This window comes from Podarcis bocagei (genome assembly GCF_964188305.1).
Source record: "Podarcis bocagei genome assembly, chromosome: 1".
Lineage (NCBI taxonomy): Eukaryota > Metazoa > Chordata > Lepidosauria > Squamata > Lacertidae > Podarcis > Podarcis bocagei.
This window is the reverse complement of record NC_138125.1, coordinates 70,682,277-70,706,295: the sequence shown is the minus strand read 5'-3', so window position 1 is coordinate 70,706,295 and position 24,019 is coordinate 70,682,277. Positions and strand designations below refer to the sequence as shown.

Here is a 24,019-nt window from a genome sequence, read left to right as displayed (position 1 = left end):
GGCGAGAGCCGAGTGTCCCAGGGGGTGGGGGCGGCCGCAATGTCACCCCCTGGGATGGAACCCAGGCCGGACCGCCCCCCCAGCCCCACCTTCGTCTGCCAGTGCTTGTCACGACCTGTCTGCCTGTTTGCCTTAACTAGAAAACTAAGAATTATTTTTTAATTTTACTCCCTTTCCTATATGATCCCCATTTGAGGAGATATTTCTTCAGGTGCAATATGAAAAGATTTCCAACCCAGCTCCAAGAGTTATTACCACAGAAGCAGAGTCTCTCTGTTGAAATTAATGGTGGAAATAGATATGGCTGATCATACAACTTCTTTGATGGAACGAGATTAATATATACCGTGAACATAAACTTGCACAGTGAATGTTTGATTATCTATCAATGAATAAATGAATGTAAATTGCTGTGTTTGTTCTTCCTCATATCATGATTGAGGTTTCTGTCTCTCATAGCTGGTATAGCTGCATTTAATACAGGTGCAGACCTTAAGAACAACAGGAAATGAAAGCTTAATGTTTATTTTCTGGAGATTGTTGCAGTTTTGAAAAGGACAGCAAGAAATTCTCGGAACAACTCTGTCCTGACCTTGCAGAGGTGCTTTTATTTATTTATTTTTGTATTCTCCACCCACACCCTGTCTTCCTTTGATCTATACAGAAAGCTGGGACTGAGGCCTTTTCAGGTATATTTTAATTATTGCCGTTTTTCAAATATTCCTGGTTTCAGGCTGAAGATTTTCTAGTGACTCCAACAAGAGGATTAGGCTAAATGCTCTATTTTTGTTAATGCTAGGTAAGGCGATAAGGCGGCACAGCAATAAAATGAGATGGATTCACCACCCAACTAGGTTTTTGCATAGCTTTAGCTTCTACGTACAGTGATTTTTTTTTTAATTCAGTAAGCAAATAGTGAAAATAGCAGAATCCATGCTTAAGCCAGAAAAAGTGCACTCAGCTGTTCTGAAAGCAAGCTTCGAGCTTATCTGTAAGCATTTGATAATGATGCTAAGGCTTTTCCTATGGAAATAGCAACTTAAAGAGGAAAAATAGAGCCAAACCAGGGGAGATGGGATAGTAGCCATATTTTATGCACCTCTCCCTCTTCCAAAATACAGCAGGAGTGGGTGGAAAACTCCTTATTTTTATATGAAAAAAAGGATGCCATAGAGGGGAAGGAAATCTACCTTCCTCCCTGTGTTTCTATACTGTGTTCTGCTTCATTAACCAATTTTCTTCTCGCCCAATTCACTGCCAGTACTGGATTCAGGCCAAGGGAGAATCTGCTTAAAACTGCAGAGCAAACCTGAGTTGGCAAGGCTCATTTGAAACAAGAAGAAGAAACCGAGCCTTTAGTGTCATCAGCCCAGACACTCTGCCAATAGAGATTCAGCAGGCGCCTTCCATCCCAACCTTTAAACACCTGCTGAAACCTTTTTCTATTCCATCAGGCTTATGCAAGCAGTTAAGAACACAACTTTCCATAATAGCTAGCTGATTTCTGCTTTTAACATTTTAATATGGTTTTGTGTATGATTGTTGTAAACCACACTGATATTTTTTTTAATGATTAGCAGTATCTAAACATTTTCATAAATAAAAATGGTAGATTAGTAAGGGGGTGGTGTACTTCTCTCCTCCTATTTTTCCTTTATGTGTAAAGAATAGACCTCCCTACCTATATTTTAGATGCTAATAGGGAAGACATGTGGCTTGTGGAGGGGCTGTGTCAGGCTTCAGGGAATCGGCTCCCCCCCCCCCGGCAGTAGATAAGCAGAACAAAGAGAAAGGAGTCTCTTACCAGTTAGAAACTTTAATGATCACAGCGAGAGAACAAAGAATTCATTCCCAGGGATGAAGGTGCTCCCAATTAAGGGCCCCACCCACTTTCTCCCTAGTCACCCATGTCACTTCCGCGTCTTGTAACCACTGTGCTTTCTGTTCTGCCACCTTATCAGCTCTTCTTATTCTTGGGCTGGGCGGAGGAATGTTTCCCAGAGACAGTGAATCTGTTAATTCTCTCTCTCACAGTTCTTCTCCTAGCTGCTCCCCATCCACTATTTCCCAGCTTCTGCCTTCTGAACTATGTCCCTCTGCAAACCACTGTTCCAAATCTATACTGTCCTTCTGCTCCTGGGAAGATTCAGGATCCTGAGCAGGAGCAGGGGGAGGGGGAGGCTCCCACCATTCCTCCTCAGTGCAGCCCTCCTCAAACAGTCCCTGACAGGCTGTTCCTCAGGGGTAGAGTACAAGCTTTGCCAGAGAAGGTCCCAGGTTCAATCCCTGGCACCTCCATGTTGGACTGGAAAAGGCCCATGTCTGGAACCCTGGAAACGTGCTGCCAGTCACTGTAGACAATACTGAGCTAGACGGACCAAGGGTCTCAGTTGGGATAATGCATCAACACTTTAAGAACATTAAAAACAACAATATTTTGGTTCCAGTAGTAGATAGGTAGCCGTGTTGGTCTGCCATAGTCAAAATAAAAAAATTTCCTTCCAGTAGCACCTTAAAGACCAACTAAGTTAGTTCTTGGTATGAGCTGAAGTGTGCATGCACACGAAAGCTCATACCAAGAACTAACTTAGTTGGTCTTTAAGGTGCTACTGGAAGGAAATTTTTTTATTTTAACAATATTTTGGACAGCGATGTTTATTTGCTTGTTTATTTTAATTTATTCATTGCTTTTATACAAGAAAAGAATCTCAACATGATAACCAGCAGCTTGCATTTTCTGTGGTGAGAAAAGCCTTCAGTTTAATTTGACTACTTTCACAGAATCAGTCTAAATTATCTATTTCCTTAGCTTAACATGCAGTCACACAAAGTTATTTTATGCTACCGAAATACCCCCACTTCCTTGCTCATGCAAAATAATACCTTCTTAGTCACACACCGCAAATATCAAACTGCAATTATTCACATGTTGGACTCTGTTGGTTTATTATATTTATACCATGCTTTTCAGCTATGATAGAGTCCCAAAGGTGTGATTGGGTCACAAAAAGGTGTAGTTTACTAGAATGTGATGGTGTTTTGGCCCTTGGCAGTTGATGTCATAGTCCAGATTCTAGAAGAATGGTCAGTTTCATTTGTCAACATCTGCTGTTTAAGTTATGATTTATTTATTTTTTGCAGTCATAATCTGAATAAATTCCAAGCAGGTTCATTTATTTATTTTGCAATATTTGCATACTGCATGATTGTAATAAAACCTCAATGTGGTTTATGCACAGTAAGCCCCCAACTTATATCTTCCAGGGTCCGCTATCCAGTTCATTAACGTTATGAAAATGCACCTAGTTTCCCTCCGGGCTCATAGGCTTCTCCTCCAGTGTGGCTTCAAAAAAGAGTTTGGAAACATTCACTTCTGTTTCAGATTAAACACAGCTTGCCGTGTCAACTTAACCTGCACAAACTGTGGTTAATCTTAGCTATGGTTATAGGAAACAAGCTGACTTCAAAGTTATGAAGCTGGTTGGCTTCCACCCAACTTAGTTAGAAATAACTGCACTTGTGCAAACTCCACTAGTAAACATATTGTTGTTGTTTAGTCGTTTAGTCGTGTCCGACTCTTCGTGACCCCATGGACCAGAGCACGCCAGGCACTCCTGTCTTCCACTGCCTCCCGCAGTTTGGTCAGACTCATGTTTGTGGCTTTGAGAACACTGTCCAACCATCTCGTCCTCTGTCGTCCCCTTCTCCTTGGGCCCTCCATCTTTCCCAACATCAGGGTCTTTTCCAGGGAGTCTTCTCTTCTCATGAGGTGGCCAAAGTATTGGAGCCTCAGCTTCACGATCTGTCCTTCGAGTGAGCACTCAGGGCTGATTTCCTTAAGAATGGATGCGTTTGATCTTCTTGCAGTCCATGGGACTCTCAAGAGTCTCCTCCAGCACCATAATTCAAAAGCATCCATTCTTCGGCGATCAGCCTTCTTTAAACATATATAGCAAAATACAATGTGTAGGCATTCCAGGGTGAATCTGGCTTTTTGCTTGTAATGCCATATACTTCTCATCCTCTGCATGCATATACTCTCCATAACCACTCCTGCTCTCCTCAACTGCTATTAGATAGTTCTATTGAAAGAGCTGGTGATTCAGCTTGAATATGTTAAGCCACTGAGTCAGAGCTAAAATGTGCTGTAGTGTGTCTTGACAGATTAACTCAGTGTTGCTCCAAACTGCCAGTGTTTTCATGACACCTACTACTTTGCGGGGGGTGGGGGCACCCATTCTGTTGGCCCTGTAGCAAATATCCTTTATTTGAACTCCCAGTTGTTGCTTGTGGTGCTAACACATGTGCATCACACTTAAGATCAGACACTGGGAGCAACTGATTCGCTCATTAATAATAATTTACATAATTGCCTGACAGTGAACATCCTTTGAAAGTTCTCTTTAATTGATTCTTCAGGAGTCTCACTCCCCATTCTCTCCCCCCCCCCCGCAACACTTTTCAACATGGTTGCTTTGTTTTCATTAAGTTTGTAATATTTTCATATGTTTAGCGTTTTGATTGGGAAGACGGAAAGGGAAATGATCTTGAGAGGAGATGTAAAAAACTGCCTTTAGGCTGCTTCACATGTGACAAAATTTGCAGGTACGCTGTGTATATTATCCACAGTGTATCCAATTATATGGGAAAGACAAACACCTTCCTATTTTGAAATTATATACCACAGTCCTTTGGGCATGGGCACTGATATTTTAAAATAAATTCTTGTCCCTCACAACGTCTTCATGATCATCATTAATTACCCCACACTGTAAAGAAACTTTCCCAGGGTGGTTTTACAGTAACAACAGTAATAAAATCTAAAACAGCAGCTGGCAGAGCCACATAAAAATCAATTACAGGACATCAAAATAATGGGAGGAACTTTGTTTGTAAACCGCTTTGAGGTCTGTTTGCTCCCCACCCTGCCCCAGCCAAGCGGTGTATAAATTTTGTGAAATAAATAAATACTCAATTAAGTCATACTCAGATTATACCCCCTGAAATCAATGGATTTCCATTAATTTTAATGAATCTACTCTGAGTATTGCATTGAATATTACCCTATATCCAATCTGGGGGCTTCTATTGTAGAAATAAACAATTCTAGTGAAAGGCAGATTTCTGGCTAAAACTACCCACTTATATTTACAGCCTCTTAGTGACTTTAAAGATGCTGAAGTACTTTATCTTCCTTTAAGAGTACTCGTTCCAAAGTGGTTAAAAACCAGAAATAACCACCGATTACCCATTCATTAAATCATGTTTACCACCTTTTCCTAAGGTAATTACACAATTACAACATGGTCGTTTATGGCCTGTAAACACAGAGTCTGTGTTTATAGCCTTCCCTATAAAAGCTGGTAGAAATGTCAGAGGTTAATTGTCACCATGGCATGATGTTTACAATGGGATTCATTTTGGCCTGGAAGAAACGATGGTGATATAGTCATGCAGATTTTGCTCTTGCCAGTTTATTTCCTCAGCCTCTGATCATTAATTTCAAACTTATATCATTCGATGTGATTTTCTTGAACAGAGTACTTTTTGAGTTTTAAGTTTTCTCATTTGCTCTTGTGGGTCAATCTGCTTTAAAATGATCCTCCCCCAAAGTATGGCTCATTAATTGATTGCTTTAAAAAGACATTAGTAGAAGTGAAGAGAACAGGAAAAAATAACGGGGTGGTTTAGCGGAGGCGGTAAGAGAATAAAAACACCCCTTAGGTGGCAGTAGTGAGGCTCAAAGTAGGAGAGGCTAGTTTAGCTGGTTTGCCTGCCTCTCCTCCCTCTTACAGTAAGGCCCACAGCCCATGCTGTTATATGTAATAGTAAAAAGCAAGATATCAATAAAACCAACAATAATCTAAAAAAAATAAAAATGAACATAGAACAACTTAAACATGGGGGGAAGTTCACTGAAATAAAGCCTATCTCTCTTTGCATTTTCAAAATGGGTCCCCCCCCCCAAGAGGTTTGCCGTTGCCGTGGCTATTACTTGTGACAGACCAGTTCTGTTCTGTCTATCAAGGGAAAGTACATCACAGGAGAGGAAAAGCACTGACAGCTCTGTGTTTTGTTGTATTTATTTTGCACGGTGCGCTGTAGTTCTTTATTGTCATCTTAGATGAGGCAGATCAGATAGAGAATGGCAAGGTGCATATTAATCATAGCTTGCCGTCTGAAAAGCGAACCAAGCCACCCTGTAGTCTCGGATGCATGTCTGTCACATGCCAAGATGATTTAGCCCTTTTCCACGTGCTTATGAAACTGAACATATTTTTCTAGAGTCCTTTTAACCTTAATACGCTTAGCACAATCCATCATAGCAGAACTCAGGGGCCTTCACTTTATTTGTTAGAATCCCAAAACTTCAACAGTATTTCTTCAGTCAAAGGAGACAATAATGAAAATGCACTGGCCCCAGTATGGAGACCTATGTGAACCGATGCGTACATTCACCTGGGCTTCCGTGCTCTTGATAGGCCAATCTCGTTGCCCCTGCCTCACTGGAATGGAAACCACATGCTGTTGTTGTAGCTTTAAATGCAGTGCTTTTTTTCCTGGGGGGTATGCATACCCCTAAACATTTGTGAATCTAAGTTTGCCCTCACTGAGGGGCAGCATTTCAATATGAGTAGGAAAATGAGAGTACCCCTAAACATTTTTTAAAAAAGAAAAAAAAACTGTTTAAATGTATAAGGGAGAAGGGCTGTGATGCATTGGCTTTGTATACAGAAGGTTCCAGGTTCAATTCCTGGCTTATCCAGGGGTGTGTGTGTGTGTGTGTGAAATGCTGCTATCTGAAGCCCTAGAGAACCTCTGCTAAAAACGTGTCAACAGTGCTGGGCTAGATGGATCAACAGTCTGACTCAGTGGAAGACAACTTCCTATGATCTTTATCCTTTTTACCCTGTTGCTGTGTGGAAGTACAAACTGCTTTCCTTTAAAGCATGCCAGGAAAATTATAATTCTGCATTGCACTGAGCTGAAATGAGAGATTCCTGTTTGCAAAGTGGTTCACCTGCTCTAACGCGCTCCTTCCCTCCAGTTTAGGTAATCTACGTGGGACCAGTTGAAAATGGACAATGTTCAACTCTGCTGAAGTGGGTGCAGAGTGCAGTCCCTCCACCTCTTTACAATCGCTTTGCCCAGAGAGAGGGATGAGACCCTGACTTCTCAGTAAACATTTCCTCCCTGAGGTGAGTGCTGCCCCTTTGCAGGGGAAAAAAAAATGTCCCCACCCCCAAATGTTACCTTTTTGCTGTGAAAAACAAATCCTGAGAAATTTAATTTGGTATTTCACACAGTTCTAAATTGCCCTTATTTACAGCTTCTAAGCAGCAACTGAAAGAGTAACTTCTTAGAGCCTCCATTTATGCTTGTATTCATGTGTTGCACAGTTCTCATGGGATTATACCACTCTAGAACACACTGATCCATTTGCTTCTCTAAATGCAGCCTCATAGCAAAACTTTGCCCCCCTGAAAAGTGTACGGAACACACTTACGTCCTATTAGATATTACAGCAATGTTCTTAGTTTGTTCCCTCAGCTATATCTTGTGCCTGTTCCTAGAAGGGTATTACTGATTCCTAAGGGTTTTGTTTCGGTATAAATACATTATTGCTAGTAAGGCCATTTTTAGCCAGACTTGCAGAATAACTTCTAGCTGACAGTGTCTTTGCGCGCAAAGGTGCTCACTACAATCCATTTCGGGTGAATTTTGTCCTTGCACATGGGGATGAATGTATTAGGTTGCCCTGTCTCAGCTAAATTTGTCCGTAAAGTGATTTCTGAGCAGTGTTTTCCTCTTCTCTGTAAGTGTATTCATCTGCTAAAGGTCACTGCTCTAGGTCTCCATGAAGTTAAATGAAACTAAAAAGCTTCTTTCCCAGCAATTGTATAGTTGTTTTATGAACTTATTAATTGGGATGATCTTCCCCATGCTTAACATAGTAGATTAACCCAAGAATTCTGAATTACTGATGAAACAGCACTTCAGACAGAAATGCATGTTAAGCACAATCTCCAAATCTGAGAACGACAAAACATCTATATTTTTTTCTAATGGGTTTGACAGTTTGGAATATAATAACCAAACCAAATGTGGCACAATGTGTTTTTTGTCTTTGATGGTTTCATGTTGGAAAAATTAGTGCATCAGTTTAGGGACAGGCAAATCTGGCAATTTTGGTTTCTTACTTTCTCATTTTACCAATCTTAAGTTCAATTCTCCACATGATATGATGGATATAACACTATGCCAGGGATCATGGTTTGTTTTCTCCATGTGCTAGGGGGGAGGAGCAAAACAGCCCATATCAGTGCATTTGCAGTAACTCATAAACCATGGTTACTGGACCATTGACAGTTGCAAGAAATTCCGGGGTACCCATGAGATTGCATCTTGGACTGTTGCTGTACCATTTACTTTTTGGTAGACTGCTTTTTGTGTCTTAACCATAGCATTTGCTATTTCATAGCAAAAACGGCCATTTATTTAGAAGAATGTGCTCCATAACCCTCTGTGAATAAGCTTCTCTGTTTACCACATCATTAGGTCAACTTTGTGCAAATGATTTAAGGTGTCAGTAATGTGTTTTGGCAAGACAGCTGCGTGTCACTGTAAATTGTATTCTTTAGCCACATGAACCAAGAGCAAGGAATATTGCTTTGCAGTATTTAAACCTGAAAAATATTGGTACTTTGGAAACGAGTATGCTCATAAACCTGTTTATAAAGCTATATTTCACATTGGAGAAAATCTGCAAGATCAGTTTAAGGACTACTATAAATGGACCCTGTTTGGGCACTGACAATTTCATATAAACCAGGTGCTTTTTTTCTGGGGGGATGCAGGGGTACGCATATGTCAGAGCTGCCCAAGGTCCCAGCTCACCAAGGACCAACGCCAGTTCGTCGTGATATACAAAAGTCTTTATTGAAGTTCATTTACACTTTGACAACCGCAGCGTGCAGCTCTACATCTGAAACTCTAGACCGCCGAAGCTCCGTCTGAATCTCCTCCCCCCATACACCAGTTTAAGACTCTAGCCTTGCTCCACCTTTTCCGATGCTCTTTCCGCCTCTGGCCCCGCCTGTCAGCTGGGGTCTCGCCCTTCCTAGACTCTTCTGACGCTGAATCCCCTGATTCTTCTCCATGCTTCCGGCGGGCTTTAGGACCTGGTTCCCAATCCGGGTTTTCTGCTGTCCCACGCGCCTGTACATTTGAACTTGGCGCACGCGCCCAGCCGGCAACCTTCCTCATGACCGTTACACTGCTCCTGTCACTGCTTCCCCCTTCGGGGGGGCTAGCTGGACCCGATCTCCCTTCCGTTCCCTCACTCTCCGATGGAGGCGTGGTCAGCCCTGACTCATCTTCTCTCCCTGCTGGAGAAGACGCTGGCCCTGACACATGGGACTCTTCCCCCCCACTACGCTCTGGTGGGGAAGCTGGTCCTGATTTCCAGCTGCTGCTTTGGGAGTCCCCGCTGGCCCCTTGTTTCTGGTGTGTCCCCCCCGGGACCCCCCTTGCCCTGACCATGGGCGCCTCCTTCTGGGAATCTTCTGATTCGCTGGAGAAGCTCATGGAATCTCTCGGGTCACTGCCATACTCCCCTACGCTCCCCTCCGATTCTTCCCCTCCGCTCTCCATCTCCTCTCTCCCCTGTGCCTCTGTTCCTGAGTCCCTGACAGCATACCCCTAAACATTTTGTGAACCTAAGTTTGGCCTCATTGAGGGGCAGTATTTCAATATGAGTAGGAAAATGAGAGTACCCCTAAACATTTTTTTAAAGAAAAAAAACACTGTATAAGCCTATAGCCACTTAAGTATTTATCCATTAATGAGGAAATACCAATCAATTGGGTGGAAACATATTTCCCTGCCTTTTTGAAACCATCAGGAATAAGTATGCAGTCTTTGACATGAAGCAAAAAGCAATTGTTAAAGTGTCTCAAGGGATCAAATAGAAATGTGTGGCAAATTGGTTTGTACTTCTCCATTCACCACCTCACCATCACGGCTTTGATAGAGCAGTCCTCCATTAATTGGTCTAATCCCTTTTAAATAAGTATGAAACCATAGGGATATGCCCTACTTGTGAACACTCTGAAATTATATCTACATATAATAAAAAAATAAAAAATAAAATCAAAGACCACTAACTAATCATTAGGGGGGGGGATGTTCTTATTTATTTATATTAAATGTATTTGAGCTAGTTGCAAACTACTTCATAGTGTCTGAACCTTTTTCAACAAACCTGGATGACTTTAACAGAAGATTAGATAAATTCATGAAGGATATGGCTCTCAGTGGCTCCTAGCCATGTTCTGCCTCCATCCTCAGAGGCATAGCTGTCAACTTTCAGATTTGAAAATAAGGGATCAGCAGCCTCACCTGTCCTGGAGACAGTCTATGGGATAGCAGCAAGAAACGGCGCTGGAATAAGGGAATTTCCCGCAAAAAAAGGGACAGTTGACAGCTATGCTCAGAGGCAGTATGCCTCTGTATGAGAGATAGCCAAATATGTCAATTAAGATTTCTCTTAGTTTCTCATTTTACTAATCTTAAATTTAGTTTTCCACAATTCCATATCAGTTTGCTATTAAAAAAAATAAATCCTAATGAAAATGTATTAGAATTTTAGTGCATTTTCTCCTAATAAACACATTTTTGCAAAACAATTTCCTCTAATACAATACATTTTGAATGTTATTTTCACTAAATGCATGCTTTGCCCCAGTATATGCATTTTTGTATAGATTACTTGGATGGAGAACTGCAGTGCAAAATTCAGAAATGCATGAGCTTTTAAGAATGGCATTTTTTTTTAGTTCACATATTGTTTCAGAAAGTGTTAATTAGGCAAGTTTGCATATCCATATCATCCATCCATCTATCTGTCTGTCTATCTCAGGGGTCTGCAACCTTTAAGACAAAAAGAGCCACTTGGACTGAAGAAAAAAAAACTGGGAGCCGGAAAACCATTGCAACATTTAAAACAGTGGGGAGTGTCGGGGCACACAATGCGCCTCCTCCCCTCACTAGTATCTGCCCCGGAGCCGCGGCAAAGGTGTAAAAGAGCCACATGCGGCTCCGGAGCCACGGGTTGCTGACCCCTGGTCTATCTAATCAAATTACTCCCTCACCCCTACTCTTTATACCAGTTTCTGGAATCACAGGTGGGGGTAGCACTGTTGCACTTTGGTTCTGTTTGTGGGCTCCTCACTGGCACGTGGTTGGCCACTGTGAGAACAGGATGCTGCGTTAGATGGGCCTTTGGTCTCATCCAGCAGGGCTCTTCTTATGTTCCTACCAAACAATTGGTTCAAAATTAGTTTGTCAATTAGAACTGAACCATAAAGTTGAAAAAAAAAGTTGGTGTTTTTTAAATCTGCACCAGAGCTGAACACAGTTTTGTAATGGTTCTGTTATCAGCTGCATATTTTCAGGATATTTCTCCAAGAGCAAACTGAAAAAGGAATGTGAAAACATGCCAATCAAGCAAATGGCAGGAGGTAGAAATGTGTTGCGTGTAACTCAGCTGAGCAGTATCCTCATTACATAATCAAAGTTTCATATAAGCTTTGAGAACTTTTCCCATTCTTCATGTTTCCCACAAAGGTATGTAAAAAAAATGGCAAGCTTTTCAATAGCAACAAGCAGCCGTCCTTTCAACTGCTTATCCCTGCAAGGACCATGATTTTTTAAATTAAAAAAAATCATACAAATGTAAAGGATAAGTACACTCAATGCCTGCTAAACAAAAACATTCAGATGGGTATTTTAAGCCAGACTATTTATTGTTGAACAACAAACAAACACGGTAATCAGTCTTTAATGAAACAGAACACAAAGAGATTTTGATTTAGTGTTGTTTATGCAAAATGAAAGGAACATAAACCACTCCATAATGTGGAAAAGAATTATAGTGTAATTGAATAAGAGCTGGCTAGATCCTGAAAGTGTCTATGAAAATAAATTAGAAAGCTGCAGAAGCTGCTGAAAGGACAGAATGCTGCTAGGGTATAGCTTGGTAAAATAAGACATGCAACCTGTGTGCATTTGGCTCTAGTAACTGGGGGAGGCCAGGATCTCTGATGGAGGACAACAAAAGGAGCACAGCAGGAACAGGCCACACAGTTGTGTGAGAAGGTAAAGGTGTGATTGTGAAAGAGAAGAGGTTTTAGCAGGAGAGACTGGATTTAAGTAGATTTACCTGAAAAGTCACAAAGAACAGGAGTGCAAAAACAAAATGCATTGTGTGTGGTTGCCCTCTCCAGTCATTTGTTCTATAAGTTCAGATAACAGGTGGAGAGGAACCAGGGCCCCACCCCCATGAACATCTCCACCAGGTCTCATGACCTCCACCCATTCAGTAGCAGTTCTGAATGGGAGCGCTGCATTAATCAAATATTTATCCAGTGTAGGGTCCCCCTTACAGTCAGAATCCACAATTGAACATGGCTCCTGATTGTATGGAGGAGCCTGCACACACAGGGGGCTTCCAAGTCTGTGTGTGAGGGGGGGTTGTATCCAGTGAAGTCGTCCCATTAGCATGTGAAACCTGCATCCAAGGTCACTTTGCTACTCCAGTTTATGGGGCTATGCTTTCCACATCTCCACCAATCTCAGAAACAGCCGTATCTTTAGAGTCAAGTCGATATACTGTATCTTTGGTCTTCTCCAGAGTGAAAATTGCTGCTGGTTGGTGGTGCAATCTTCTTCTTTTCATCCCAGGAGAATGTACAGGACATATTTCACACACCCCTGCCAATGTCTCCACTCTATGGACACAAGTGTTGCACCATGCCACTTTGCTTCCATCACAAGTACACAAGCAGCGTGTTTTCACCCCTGGTCAGCCTGCCCCTTTCCCTGCCATTTAATGAAGAACCTGCTCCTCAGGCATAAACTAGTGGCCTCTCAAACTCCTTGAAAATTTAGCAGGATGAAATGGTTCAGGTGAGGGAGTGGGATGCAGTCAATGCATGGCAGCTGTAGCCAACATGGTGACCTCCAGCGGTTGTGGACTACAACTCCCATCATTCCTGATCATCAGCCATGCTGGTTGTGGCTGATGGGTGTCACAGTCCACAAAGGTCTGGAGGGCACCATGTTGCCTAACCCATATGAATATCTACCTCCAGCTGTAAGGCGCAGGTCCATTAGCATTTGGCACAATGAAAATGCACAAAGCATAGATTTCACTCTATCCCTTCAGGATATGACTCCACTTGTCCTTTTCTGAGCACCAACGCCACACTATACCGGTCGATCAGAAATGACTCCCTACACTAATCAATACTGGGCATCAGACCTGAGTTAGGGATGCTATATGGCCATCTGGGGAATTTCACATATCTTTTTGTACATTATAGAACAAGCCTTGGATGCCTGCCCGAATTTCATCAGCTAAACGAAATGCCCGTTTCCAGCAAAGGTTGATGTAGCAATAATAAGACTATTCACAGAGACAGTGTTCTTTGCTCTTACTCTGCTTCTGTGGCAGTTTGCTATGCAGCAAGCTATTTGTTATATTCAGTGATCTGTCAGAGAAATGGGAAGGGTTTTTTGTATGTTTTTTTTAGCCACACCAACACAGGCCTTTGTTTTAGAAGTTCACGTTGGCATGGAGGGAAATCCTCTAAGTGTGTTTCTGTGTTTTGGAACACTGAAAGTTTCATTTTACAGAGTCAGACCACTGGCCTGTCTAGCTCAGTTAGGAACACAGGAAGCTGCCTTATACTGAGTCAGACCATTTGCTTATCTAGCTTTCTGTTGTCTACGCTGACTGACAGCAGCTCTCTGCAGGGAATCAGGCAGCAGACCTGGAGATGTCAGGGATTGAACTGGGACCTTCTGCATGCACAGTGGACACTCTGCTACAGAACTATGGCTCTTTCCCTTATCAGCTACTGCCTCCTGGTAGTGGTTCTCCACACTTTTAGACATTCACCCTGTGGTGGATTGTGTTTGACCAGAAAGGTCACCAAGATAAGAAGACCCGTACTCCATACACCAAAGGCAATTATGTCTTCATCCTACCCCTTTCAGTTCTTTAAAAAAGCATTGTTTGGGTCCAGCATCACTAGCACTGGACACATCCCTTTCCCCATATGTAAAATGGTAATAATATTCATAGCCTTCATAGGATAATTGTGAAGACGAAAGGTTCCAGTGGCTCTGTCCATTAAAAGCATGATACAAACTGTGATTCATTTCTGCAACAAATTGCCAAGTTCTGTAAGAATGTCTGTGTTTTCTTTAAAAAGCACTTTAATCCAAGCCTCTTTACCAGCCTCTTTCAACCCATGGTCCGCAGATGTCATTGGAGTACAACGCCCATCATCCCTGACCACTGGTCCTGCTAGCTAGGGTTGATGGGAGTTGTAGTCCAACAACATCTGGGGACCCAATGTGGAGAAAGGCTGGTCTAGACACTTGCATTAAAGTGTGTTTTAAAGAAAACACAGACAGTCTAGAGTCTCACTCCCACCCCCCTCACGTTCAGCATAGAATAAAGGTGTAGATTTTAAAATCTGCCCTGCCTTGGCTTTCTTCCATTTTATTTCATTTCATTTTTTGGCAGGAAGTGTCTGGTACCTTGAAAAATCCCAGTTCCTGTAATGAACTCTCAGCTCTAAATATAAGGCCCACATTTGGCTATTCAGAATTAGCTACTTTTCAGAATTGGTGTTTTCTGCATGAGCTTACAATTCTAAATTAAGACAAATGATAGATCTAGCTGGACCAAAAGGATAGCAAAAAGGGGGAAAGATCTTATAGCAATTAAACAGCAAGGCTAATGGGTGGCAATTGTAGTTCACAGTTTCAATAAATGTCATACAATGACTTTCAATGTAAAGGAAATAAAAAGGCAGATGTTAGAGCATGCTGAAGAAAATAGCTGATTTCTGCTATGGATTCTCACCCATCTCAGGCCAAAGCAAAATTGAGCCATGAGGATGGGAGGATGTTGTTTGCTTTGCTGAAAGAGTCTTAATTAAAAAGACTGCTCTTTGGGGTATAAGGCTTCAACAGATAAGTATAAATCTTGGATGTATAGCCCTGTATTGTTCAACATGTAAACATCCCCCCCCCCAAATCACATTTCTAAAGAAGTATAACCCTCATGTTTTATTTATTTAGCACTTGTATGGAATTTTCTGAGTGGAGTCCTGAGGTTTGCAGACACACCAAAAGAAAAATACTTAGGGGAAAATAATCTGAGCATGGGAGCAAGAACTGGATAACTGCCAGATCACGTTCAATTGGCATAGAATGGTGACTGACAGTTGAGGGGACAGATGGACACAGAATATAGCATTATGGAATGTGTTATGACAATCTTGGCTGTGAGTCCTGGAAGACCTGCTTTGTAGGCCATTTCTACCTGGCCTGGGTGGGCGGAGCCTGGGCTGACTCCAGATACAAAAGTTGAGGCTGCTGAACAGACTCCTGGGCTGGGGTGATGTTTGGGGGGGGTTGTTGAAGGGGGTTATTGCTGTTGGTTTGTTTAAATCTTTGTTTTAGATTTTGTTGTGATTTATGTGGAAATTCATAGAATCATAGAATCATAGAGTTGGAAGAGACCACAAGGGCCATCGAGTCCAACCCCCTGCCAAGCAGGAAACACCATCAGAGCACTCCTGACATATGGTTGTCAAGCCTCTGCTTAAAGACCTCCAAATTGTTCTGTTTGGTTTTGTATCTTTTAAAGTTGAGTTTATTCTTGAAGGAATACTTTTGTTTTGTTGTAGTTATGCATTTTTTCATGTTGTAAGCTGCCTTGAGCATGGTTTGAATTGTGGAAAGGCGGCATACAAATAAAATTCAGTATGTAATGACTGGTTGAATGGCTGAAAAACTGAGCAGGAGTGATCCACAATGCAATGTTTTGAGGCAGGACCTGCATGGAATAATGATGCTGTTATAATCAGGATACCACCAGTGGAAAGGCCCTGTCTCCGCTTACCAAGAGCCTAACCCATGAATGCAGAGACACTGAAAATAGATCACAAGCAGGCAGTGAAGAGCAGAGTGGGATATGGTTGTGCCAGCTCATGCAATGATCCTTGGTGTGAGAATACAGGTGCTACACAGATACAACAATGTTCCTTTATTCCGCTAGGGAATATTGGAAGGTGTGTATTGTGTGTACTGCAAAAGAAATAATAATAATAATAAAAATGATCGCCTTTTAAACTGTGTGGGTTTTTTTTGTTTTGTTAGTATGTTATGTATTCTTGTGTTTTTATATTGTAAACCGCCCTGTGATCCTTGGATGAAGGTGGCATAGAAATTTAACAAATAAATAAATAAATTATATATTTATATATATATATTAAAAAAAACCAAACGGAATAAAACTTGAATGATAAGGACTTGCATTAAGGAGGGGGAAGGGACCTAGTGATACAACACACCAAATTTAGCTGCAATCCTAAACATACTAACTTGAGTTTTTAAAAAAGGGTATTGAACTTAGTGGGACTTACATTTGAGTAAACATGCATAGGACTGAGCTGCACATTATATGCTCTGTAAGACAGAAAGCTGTGCAAAATTAAATCCTTTTGTTGTAATCTCTCTCTTTTTAAAGGAGGATATTTTATAGTGCAGTAGCAGAAATCTTGCTTCTCCATATGGATTTCTACAACATGCCACTCTGTTCGAATGAAATCACATTTAGATATAGAATAGGCTTCAGATTTTCTGGAGAAGTTAAAAGAAAAAGATTATACCAAGCAAGCAAAACCTCAGCTTTTGTATAATTTGAATTTGCTGCACTGGCTAGAGATAGTGATTATTTTAACCAGTGAATTGTAAGAGGCATTTGAGTAAATTAATCTCAAAATAGATTTCAGTGTCTTCTGCAAGGATACAGTGACGCATCTCAAAATTCCTTTGATAGATGCCTTTTGTTGGAACAATGAAAGCAATAAATGGCAATACTTTATCAGAACTCTTCAGTTATGTCTCCAGACACAAAAAGAAAAATAAGCACTTGATTAGTAAAATAATGGCAAAGTGCATAGGCATGAAAGGTAATCCAAAAATGATAAAAAAAGCATCAGACTGACCTAAAAAGTGTACCATGTGTAAAACAAGAGACCAAAATGTGTGGCATACTGAATGGCAATGAGCTTGGAATTCTGTTTGTAAAACAATCCTATGTTCGTGTGTCCTAGCCTTGAGTCGCTGAGTCTTGAAATGTCTGTGAAATAAATGGTTCTGACTTAGGGCACTTTCAGACATACCTTTGGTAGTGCTATAGCTGTTGGGTTTGGTCAGGGGGCTTTTCTGCATGCTTCCATATGATGCTATCATCATTCCATTGTTATTCTGGAATATCGCAGTCGCCAAAGTGCATTTGTGAAAGATCCAGAATGGTTCAGCTATATTTTCATTGTGTATAAGATACTTGGAGCTTTCTCCTGCTTTTATGTATAGTGGTGGCAGGGTGGTTTGAGCAACCTTCACCACCAGTGTGGGTGGAAAAAAGCACAATCACCCTCTAGAAAACAGGGACACGTGGCTGGTGGTCTATGACAATTTTGCTCAAAAAACACTGGAACAAACAGCAGCTATAGAACTCTGAATAGTATACTGTGGGTTTTGAAACCAAGTTAGGATGATTTCCGCTCTCTGAGGCAGTGCCCAATGATTCAGTGGGTACTGAGACCAAAGTGAAGAACTATATGCAAAGAATCCTTTTGGTGAGGGGTTTTTAACCTGCCAGTGAGTTTGCTGCAATTGGGTGACAAGCAGTAGTCCTCCAAGTGGTTCCTGCTTACTTTCGATCTTCTATTTTCATTTTTGATCTTCCCATTATCTGAGCAACTGACTTTCATTCCAGACAGGGCTGGGATGTTTTGCCACATAAGGCAAAACAGGAAATGGTTCTCCCCTCCCCACACTGCCTCCACTGCCAGCTCCGCCACTGCCTGGGGCAACTGGAGACAACCCAGGGAAGCTCCAGTGCAATGAATAATAATAATAATAATAATAATAATAATAATAATAATAATAATAATAATAATAATAATTTATTATTTGTACCCCGCCCATCTGGCTGGGTTTCCCCAGCCACTCTGGGCGGCTTCCACAGAAACCAAAAAACACTAAAATATCATACATTAAAAGCTTCCCTGAATAGGGCCGCCTTAAGATGTCTTCTGAATGTCAGGTAGTTGTCCATCACCTTGACATCCGATGGGAGGGCATTCCACAGGGCGGGCGCCACCACCGAAAAGGCCCTCTGCCTGGTTCCCTGTAGCTTCGCTTCTCACAATGAGGGAACCGCCAGAAGGCCCTCGGCGCTGGACCTCAGTGTCCGGGCAGAACGATGGGGGTGGAGACGCTCCTTCAGGAGGCCAAAGAGGAACAGGCAGTGGAGGAGGAGGTAGAGGCGACAAGCACAGGAGGCGGCAAGTGGCACACCCCTCGGGGCATAGATCTGCCACCCCTCCCAGTTGTCCCCAGCCTGCTGCCTGAGGCAACTGCCTCACCTTGCCTCAAGGGGAGGCCGGCCCTGATTCTCGTGGCCACAGAGGCTGCCCACACTGTTCACACCTGAAATTAATCTGCTTTACTACTGCTTGTGGTGTCTTTGCTGTGGGTACATTCAAGCCTGCCTTGTAATGGTGTGGTGTCTGCTGTCTTTTGGGTCCAGGTTGTCACCCGCTGCCCCAATATCCAGGTGGCTCCAGCAGAGTCTTACATTCCTCAAGCTGACATATGCGCAGATCAAACAATTGGCAAGACAAAGGCAAAATTCACAAATGGCACCAGCACTCCAAGGTGAGCACAATTCTTGTATTTTTCAGAGGAATGGCACACACACACACACACACACAGAGAGAGAGAGAGAGAGAGAGAGAGCTATTTTCACAGAGTTAAAAGTTATTTGTCAATACTGGGACACACGTACCAAAGACAATCTCAGATGTCAGTTACAAAATTGCCATCTGTTGTATTGCTTTGCACGGACTTCTCATCTTTCCTGCCATTGCTATTGTGCTTTACAGAGTGGATCATAAACCAGACGCCTCACAAGTGCGTTTTTCATGCTTTTAGGAAGACGCGTTAGAGTGCCAAATGAGAACACGTTGAGAAAATTTCCTATTTCTATTTTTCCGTCCACTTACTTGTCATTTGTGGGGTTGATAACTGGAATTACAGCCAAACCTAATGGTATCTGAAGAAACAACTTGACGCTTTCCCTGATGCAGCCTCGGCACTTAAAGAGAAGAGAGAGCTCTCCTGCTGTTTATTCCTGGGGAGCCTCACACAAACAGGAATCAAATGCTGACGGCCGTGCATCCGTCCATGGGCTGGAGGAAGCAGAGCCTGGAGCCTGTAAAGCCCCTAGGCATACTGTCAACACCCCTTCTGGGCATATTTGGGATTTGAGTGCACTATGCTTGAATAACATGCTCTGCAAATGGCAGTAAAGCAATGCCTCCATTCTATTGTCCACAGATGTCCATTTGAGTTCCATTTTTGTACGGTTCATTTGATGCGAGAACACAAATAAGTAGCTTGTACATAGCCCTCTGAAAGAGACAAATAGAATTAGGCAAGGGGGGATATAGCTGATATTTGCTGCATTTGCTTTACTACTTGCGAGCTCTGCAAAGATTGGTGTTTCAATAGGTGTGTAGATAAGTACATCAGGCTGCATCAGAAGGGAGAGCTGGGGAGCTGGGGCAGCTCCATCAAGTTCACTCCAGGGTGTTTCCAGAATTTGGGTTGTTGTTGTTGTTTTTAAAAATGTATGGATCGTTTGCTTTGAATTTTAGGCGGTAGCTTTTAATTGCAGGGTTTAAAACTGTTAGGCTATCTTTGCAGCCAGCCTAAGCTGACTTGCTTTAAATTTTCTGGCACATCTCATCAACTATGAATGTTTTTTTTAACTTCCAGTCTCATCTTTGAGGAAATTAAATATCTGTAATGAGAATGAAACTTTTCAATATTGCCGGGGGAGGGGGTGGGCTGTGAGAATAAAGTCCAACATTCTGCTCTGTTGGTATGTTGTTGTTGTCGTTTAGTCGACTCTTCATGACCCCATGGACCAGAGCACGCCAGGCACTCCTGTCTTCTCTATTAGTATAATCACTTCCAATAAAACCTTCCAAGGTGCAGCATTCCAAAGCTTCAGTCTTGCAGTTCAAAAAGCAATTCATCAAGCAGACCTAAAATTACTCATTTATTCTAAGTTGGAGATTCAGTTTCCATGCTAGTTGTCTGCAGTACAAAAGATCTGTTTTAAGAATGTAATCAACCAAATAAGATGGTAATGTGGCATAAATGTTGGAATAAATTCTGTCTTAGAAGCACCTTGGTGCTAAAACAGCAATGAGTCAAATGTCTTTCATAGGTCAACAGGGAAAGAAAAGTGTCAGTTTCACTTGTATCCAAATGATAAGTGCTTGCTTAAGAGATGTAGCAAATCAGTTACCTATAGCCTGCAAAATGAGAATCTCATTTCTGAGATACATATTTATGAAAGAGCTGGCAGGGGGTGTGGGGAGAGACGGACTCTGTTTCCAAATACCTTTTTAGCTTGCTGTACATGAAAAGAGACATAAGCAGGCAGAATTGCTAAAATGATGGCAAAGAGCGTGGAAGGAAAAGTAATCAGAAAATGATGGGAGAAAAATCTGACATCATAAACGTGCTGTGAAGTAAATGATAATCTTTGCTTCTTCATTCAAGTACACAGTATTCAAGGCAAGAGCTCATATTTTTCACATTCTAAGAATCTGACTGCTCTTTTTGATGTACTCATGAAGGCCACTATAACGTATAATATATAATGCCTACATACAGAATATGTTTATAAGCTATGCCGGTTAATCAGAAAAGAATTTGTGGCCTATCACCACCCTTTCCTTCTCAGTGACGGGTGGGGCAAGATGTGACTCTTACCTTTCTGCAGTAAGCTGCATTCCCATCCCATGCACCATCACCTGCCTTTCTCCATCCAGGCAAACAAGATTTGTTATCCCAGTTCAGGGGCCTGCTTCTTGAGCCCTTGCTTAAACTTAAGCCCTTTTGAAAATGCAGTGACTGTGAATATGAAACTCCTTAGGCCAAGTCACATCATTGGTCCATGAGTCCAGGACTGCCTGTTCTGACCAGCAGTGGTTCTCTAAAGCCTGAAGCCTGATTCTGCTACCTGAGTTCTCCTCATAACCTTGGGGTCAGACCCCACTTCTTCAGGGTATGAGACCAGGGAGAGCGAGAGAGGGATTTGCTCTCAGGGCCAAACCCACAAGCCCCTAACCACCTGGAAGCACATTTTCAGGAAGAGCTCATGGTGCCAACGTGCCTCCAACCCAGGAATGTTACGTTGCCCTCCTCTGACTCTGAGGGCTCAGCAGCCCTAGTGCAACCACATTCAGAGTTAACTACTGTTCAAGTATGCTGGACACCTTTACACGAAAAGTCTCCTCTCAGCAAAGGCAGAGCTAAGCTGCTGGCAAAGAGCTGCAGGTCCTAAATCAGGCTCAGTCTGAGGATGGATAGCTTAGTTGGTTAGAGCATGGTACTGATAATGCCAAGGTTGCAGGGCTGATCCTCATATGGGACAACTGCATATTCCTGTGTTGCAGGGGGTTGGACTAGATGATCCTATGGGTCCCTTCCAACTCTACAATTCTACGATTCTATGAATACTGCTGCTGAAGCAACTTCTGAGCCCTGCTCTTACGGAGCCTCCAGCATGAGCCCTGCATGGCGCTGCCTCATCTGTGTTGAGATCAGCACTCTCGTCAGAACAGTTCCTCTTAACTTGAGAAGCTGGGAATTGAACCTACAATTTTCTGCACAGAGAGCATATGTTGTGCCCACCAACAGTGCTTGAAGACAAAACATAAAAACTAACCCACTCATCCCAAACTCCAGACTTCCTCTAATGGTGGAACTTCTTTGCATGAAAGATCCTGTACATATGGCTACTCATGGCTCACTCTGGGACAAACCATTAAGATGAAAAGTAGTAGACACTTATTTGCTACGAACAACTCCATGTGACTGTATCATTTATGCATCAAATGTTTCTTGCAGGATGGGGGTATAGGAAGGATTGTTTCTTATGTGTGTTTTTTTGAAATTGAAAAATGACGCTTTTCTATAAAAGGATTCTGTAGATATATTGCCAGCCTATGGCTCCAAACATGCAATATGCTCATTTGTCTGTTCATGGGATGATGCAGTTGTTGTAGAATAGTACTCCCTCTAGCTACATCTTGGTGGTATTGACTTACTTCTTTACATAGTGTGCTGCTAAATATATACGTATGTCGGAGGTTTTATTGTAGGCTGTGCTGCAAAAAGCTTGTGGAACTTTGACAGAGTGAATTAATCTTCCCACTGCTGCTGTTCTCACAAGCTTTCCTATGTTTTATATATTTTAAATCAAATTAAGATGGTTTCTGATGAAACATAATGAGTGGGGGTGGCAGGGGAGGAAGTAAGGAAGAAGGCCACAATTTTACTTCTGTTCCCTATGTAACACCTACAGTAAGAGGAGGAGGAGCAAGTCTCTCACCAACGTCAGGTGTTCAGGTTTTTTCCAGCACGTCTGGTGCTTGTGCATCTGACCAAAGGGGAAATTTAATGCGCCATTCTCAATTTTGGATGATACGCTACAAACACAAACGAAGCAGGAACAATGACAGGCTGGCCATTTCATCCTGTAATTTACACATCTGGTCTTAATTTGATTTTGGAAAATGTAAAACCGGAAAACTCTAGACAGCTGTGAGGTGGTTTACCTGTGATGACTGCAGCTTCAAGAGATGACTGGCATGTGTTACTGGGCCATTACTCATTCTTACTTCTGATGGACCTCTCTAGCAGTTACACCAACCTCCCTGCAAATGAAACATCTAAAGGGCACCAGTTTGGTGAAAGCTGGGTAATATTTTGGAGTCCAACTCCCAGCATCCCTGACCACTAGCCATTCTGGTTGGCAAAGATAGGAGTAGGACTCCAAGAACATCTGGAGGGCACCACATTGGGGAAGGCAATTTAGATCACACACATATATAACCACCTGTTTAAATACAGCTGTATTGGTTTCCAGGTGGTTTCCAGTCCCAGTTTAAGGTGCTCACATTGGTGCTTAAAGCCCTAAATGACTTAGACCCCAAATATCTGAAAGACCCCTCACCTTCCCTCTTGGGTGCTAAGCTCAGCAAAGGGGGGCCTTCTTGGTTGTTTGCCTCCATCTGAAGATTGGGGTGGGTGATGGCCTGGGAGAGGGCATTCCCTCCCCACAGAGGTGCGTCTGGAAACTTCATTACACAGTTTTCAGTGGATGCTGAAGGCACACCTCTGCCCTGTGGCCTTAAAAAACCCCTATCCTGGGACCTGTTGCCCAAAGTTACCTATCTATTCTTGTTTTATATTTGGCTTTGTTTACTTTAGCATGACTGTGAACTTTCATGAAACCTGGATTATTTCCTCTTACCTGTCACTGTTTTCAGGTGTGTGTGTGGGTTTTTTCCCTAGAAAGAAAATCCTTGCAATTTCTCTTTCTTTTTTTGGAAGCCCCTAGCAAAGTAATTTGCATCATGAACTTTCTGAACGTCTTTTCTGAAACTCTTTTGGCTTGATTTGTATGTCAGCTGCCCTCCGGACCGCCTCCGTGGAAGGCCTCCTGCCGCGGGTGTGATTGCTAGGCTCTCGACAGTAAGATTCAAACTGTGACCAAATATCTGAGGAAGGCTGAATTGGTACTTCCACCTTCTTTTTCCTGCTGCGACACACAAAATCATTTTCCATTGGCAAAACCCATCCACCCTAAATAAAAATCAGGGTTTGTGATTAAAACACACACGCACACAGCAGGTGGCAAGTGATTTTCCATTCTCTGTACCATTCTAGCCTCACAGCTAGTTAACACGCCGCCTCATCTTCTTTAATCATGATTTCTCTTTTGCCTGCCGGCCTGATTTGCATGATGGGCCATGACTTCCCTGAAGGAGTCTTGAAGTGTTTT

The 24,019-nt window shown here is 42.3% G+C and overlaps 1 long non-coding RNA gene across 2 annotated transcripts in view; it reads left to right on the top strand.

Annotated features, from left to right (window-relative positions):
* The window catches only part of LOC308583876, a 149,875-nt gene extending 130,562 nt beyond the window's left edge, over positions 1 to 19,313 (top strand). The window contains exons 7-9 of one of the 2 annotated variants that reach the window (XR_014006470.1): positions 7,049 to 7,199; positions 18,683 to 18,810; positions 19,087 to 19,313. This is a non-coding gene — a long non-coding RNA (uncharacterized lncRNA). Of the gene's footprint in view, positions 1 to 7,048; positions 7,200 to 12,079; positions 12,160 to 15,156; positions 15,561 to 18,682; positions 18,811 to 19,086 lie in introns of those variants that run through there. The other variant, XR_014006471.1, reaches the window with a different exon arrangement.
* The last annotated feature ends 4,706 nt before the right edge of the window (positions 19,314 to 24,019 follow it).